At 49.8% G+C, this 4494-nt stretch overlaps 1 long non-coding RNA gene across 1 annotated transcript; it reads left to right on the plus strand.

Annotated features, from left to right (window-relative positions):
• Nucleotides 1–1890: 1890 nt before the first annotated feature.
• LOC120322650 lies at nt 1891–4039 on the plus strand. The gene is made up of 2 exons (XR_005562473.1): nt 1891–2237; nt 3782–4039. It is a non-coding gene; the product is annotated as an uncharacterized LOC120322650 (long non-coding RNA).
• The last annotated feature ends 455 nt before the right edge of the window (nt 4040–4494 follow it).

A 4494-nucleotide genomic window follows, 5' to 3' on the forward strand; every position in this document is an offset into this window, starting at 1 on the left:
CTTGTACCAGAAATTGAAAGACAAACTAGGAGAGGATTGGCAACTCCCGGGTTATGGAACTAATCTATATATTGATCTAATGGAACATATTATTCAAACCTTAAATCTACCTAAGTGCTAGATTTGTAGTAGATGCGTGTTGGCCAGTATAATATTTTTTTACCATGTTTAATCCCTTGTTTCATTAGATTGATAGTTTCTGTAGTACAAGAAATGCAAATATCCACAATGCCGATAGATCCAAAGACGACTCAAAGTGCTAAGATACTGTTGGTCACCAGAACTCCACCTTCTCGGGACGAAGAAAATGTCAAATTAGTATTGTCCAGATTAGAACAAAAAACTCGAATTAATAATTTTATGGAAAGAGAGGAGGGATTGTGATAAATTGAGAAAATAATTCGAGTTGATTAAGAGGAGACAGTGAAGGGTCAATATGACCTGGAGAGAAAAGAAAAACAAGTCGTAAAACTTAATTGGGGCCCTATAAAGAGATAAAACAAGTCACCTCCCTTTTTACCTTGTGTAGGATTTATAGTGAGACAATTTTGTTTAGTTAGATAGATAATAGGACCTTTCTTGAAATTTATAACTTTGTAGCAAGCAAACATCTGCAGAATGTCTGATTTGACAATATATTATGGATGCTAGATAATAGGACCTTTCTTGAAATTTATAACTTTGTAGCAAGCAAAAACATCTGTTGAATGTCTGACTCAACAATGTGTAATGTTTATGCTTATGTATAATGAATATTCATGAAGTAGCTGGAAATAAATGTAGGACAACTATCTTCTTTAGGTGTGACAGGTGTTGGGAGTTGTTGGACCCCTTCCCTGATCACCCAGCGCTGAATTTGCTTTTATCATATAATAAAATTCTGATTGGAAATTGCCCGATTGGGTTTCTATTTCTCACACGGGGGCTGCGGATACAGCGGGCGGTGCATCCACGTGCGTTCTTTCTCCTCCTTCCCCTCCTCCCCCTCCCCCTCCCCCTCCCCCTCCCCCTCTTTCTCCTCCCCTCCTATTCCCACTCCTCCTATTCCCCTTGGAGCTGGGGCAGGTCGGGATGGGGCAGCGCTGGGCTCTTGGCCGCTCCCGCCCGCACTCGGCCCCCGCCGCAGCCGCCACGGCCGGGACGGCGCGGGGGGGCCCGGCCTGGGCACCCCCCACCTCCCCTTTCCCCAAATTCCCGTCCCGGGCGGTGCTGGGGCCGAGGGGGGACCCTGGGGGGGTCCTGGGGGAGCGCTGGGCGCTGCGGGTCTGGCTGGCAACTGATGAGTCATCAGCGCTGCGCGCTCGGATTGGCTGAGCACTGCTTTGGGGGTGGGGCTGCAGGAAAGGGGGTTCTTTGCAGGGGAAGACATTTGGAGCTGGAAGGACTCCAAAGCTGAGCCGCAAATGCCCCTTGTGGGGATCGTGGGGGCTCCGCGGGAGGTGATTTGGTTTTGGGGGTGTCCCGGTGGCGGTTCCCGGCAGAGCCCCGGCGGTGGGCGGGGGGATGCGGGGTCCCCCCCCGCGGTGGGGGTTGGTCTTGTTGGAAATGATCCAACTTGCCTCAAATTTTCGTCAGTGGCAGCAGTTGACCGGGTTTCTTTTCACGGGCTCTTGTCGCTTTGATCTTTAAAGCACCCAAACTTGGAGTTTCTCTGCACTGGCTCTGATGAGCTTCCATAAACAAAGCCCGAGGGAGCTGAGGATTGGACGTCTGGGATCTTAAATTCCTGGTCCTTCAAGGACATGTCGAAGGAACCAGAAGGTCCAGAGGGGATTTACAAAGACATTGCAGCCTGAGAGTTGGAGACTCTGTGTCTGAGGAGGAGTGCTAAGAGGACCAAAGAACGTGGACCAAATTAGCCAGTTAAGGATAGAATACTAATTAGAGTCTTAATTAACGAAGAGAATTCCTTAGTTCATTCATTCGGGTAAATTAGAAGCAATGAACATGAATTTGTTTGTTTGTTCAAATGTAGAAATGTGTGAAAAGTCTGGAAAGGGACAGGTGTGGCTGGAATGATTGGCTCCCTGTCTCTGGGAGCCAGAACAAAGCAGTGCCTGGCTCACCAACACTTCCCAGGGGCGTTGGAGGGTTTCATTTCTTCCCAACGCTTTTCAGGGACAATTCTTGGTGAGCCAGGTGGGACAATGCTGTCGACCCTCCAGGGATTCCGGGACCCTGAGGACTCCAGCGAGCAGTGAAAATATTCTTCTGGGAGATCTCAGTCCCTGGATCTGGTGAGTTCAAAGCAAGATCCCTGGAATTTTATTAAGGCATTCCTGAACATAGAAAAGGTATACCTAAGCATCCTAGAAATGGAGCTCTAGAACAGAATAGAATAGAATTGGGTTGTGAAAGTGATGATAGAACTGTAAAAGAAGGAGTGTGATATTTGGCTTATGAGAAGAAATCCCTACTGACTGAGTGAAAGGGGTGGGTTCCAGGCCCCAGGTGTGGTTCAGGGGGTGGGTTCCAGGCCCCAGGTGTGGGTCAGGGGGTGGGTTCCAGGCCCCAGGTGTGGGTCAGGGGGTGGGTTCCAGGCCCCAGGTGTGGGTCAGGGGGTGGGTTCCAGGCCCCACGTGTGGGTCAGGGGGTGGGTTCCAGGCCCCCCGTGTGCTTTGCCCACAGATCAGTCACACACAGAGCTCTTGCCCATAGAGCTGCTTTGGGGAGGGCTTTGCTCAGGTAACTGTGTTTGTCAAAGCCAATGGTCAGTGCTGGAGAAAGTGAAGTGTTTGGGGAGTGTGTGTTACTGGGAGTGTGTGTTATAGTATTAGAATCCTGTCTGACTCGGGGACGCCCATAATAGATATAAAAAAGAAAAATTCACTTGTTGTAGAGTGTTAAATGCAGTAGTTTGTTCTTGTGTGCATTTTAAAGCATTTGGTGCACATGAAATATTTGAAGGAAGGTCAATTGCCACAGCAGCTGTTAAGCTGGGACTGTGTGTTCAGAGCATTCTTTAGTGTCAGCTTTAGTGTTTGCAAGGGTTGGATTTGTGTTAATTGTGCCGATCTTCAATTAGTGATTAGTGAATTAGAGATTCAGTTTGTGGATTATAATACGGTTTTTCAGTTGCTGTTGTTTTGTCAGAGAAAAGAGAAGTGAACTGAAATCTCTAGATTTGTTCTTTGAACTGAGCAATAGTCAGGGTTTGGGAAGGTGTGGTTTGATGCCAGGGAGCAGCGGCAGCTGGGGAGGTTCCTCCAGCTGCAGGGGAAGGAGGCAGAAATGGTCCCAGTGAGAGAGGAGCAGAAGAAAGGATTTGGGTTTGGAAAGCTTTGGAGGGTTTAGTGTGAGAGCAGGGATTTGGAATGTGCGTGGGGAAGGGACAAACAGGAGCTGCCACAGCCTGGACTCCCCCCAGGGCTCCCGGCCAGGCAGGAAGGCTCCTGCCCTTGGAAGGTGTGTGGGAGGGCCCGGAGGTGTCATCCCCAGCTGAACCTCTGCTCCATGGACACTGGGAGGGAGAAAATGGATGTCTTGGGAGATCCTGGAGTGGCGTGTTGGGTTTGAAATAAGAGTAAAGGACAATTTAGTCAGAAACGATTCCTGTTGGTGGTGGCACAGGGCAAAAGTTTCCTTTCTTTCAACCATTAAAATTTGGAATTGGTAAATGGGTATTGGCCATTCAGTTTCTTTATGTGCCTGACTGTGCTGTACCATTCCTAGGCAAGAGATGGATTTAGTGAGTTAAATGACATTTGAAAAAGGAAAAATCCAAGTTAGTGGGTGCAGCTGCTCTGTCATTCCTGGGTTTTGGTGTCATTGTGTCACTCAGGGATCCTGAGGAGGGTGAAGCCCTTCTGTGCAGGACATGGAGATGGTCCCTGGCCTGTCCAAATGCATTAAATGCTGCTGCTGAAGGAGCCCCCCCAGTGATTTTATCTGCATTAAACCCCTGGAGCCCACGGGCACCTGTTCCTACCTGGACAGAAACCAGGAGTTTCCTTGGACTGGTGTCCCCCAGGAAGGACGTTTTCCCCCCTGTTTCTGAGGCTTTTAATAGTCTTTGATCAATAAATATTTCTCCATGGGATTTCTCCTTGTGGTGTCTTCTTGAAGCCTGAAGCAAGCAGAGGAGGGGATGCCAAAGATCCGCCCTCCCCTCTCTATTGTCACTCTGCACCCCCCAGGCCCTTCCTCTGCAGTGTCCTGTCTCCCTGGACATCCCCCCTGGAACTTGTGCCCTTCCCTGCTGGCACGGGTGGGCACACCCCCCATCCCAGTCATGTTCCCAAGCACTGCCAGGGCCACCTGGGTGACCAGCAGGACATGAGTGGGGGTGGCTTGTGAGAGAGTCCCCAAAGGCTCCCTGTCCCCAGAGAGCAGAGCCACGGGGACCAGGGCAGGTCCCCCAGCAGGTCCCACTGCAAATGGCCCGGTTTGTGCTCCAGGGAGGAACAGGCAAGGACCCAGCTCAGGAGAAGATGCTCCAGGAAAGGACCGAGTCTGTCCAAGACACAGGATTTGGGGCATGTGGGAAATAAATAA

This window comes from Pipra filicauda, unplaced genomic scaffold (genome assembly GCF_003945595.2).
Source record: "Pipra filicauda isolate LSUMZ 115617 unplaced genomic scaffold, ASM394559v2 scaffold1033_size35647_pilon, whole genome shotgun sequence".
Classification (NCBI taxonomy): Eukaryota; Metazoa; Chordata; class Aves; order Passeriformes; family Pipridae; genus Pipra; species Pipra filicauda.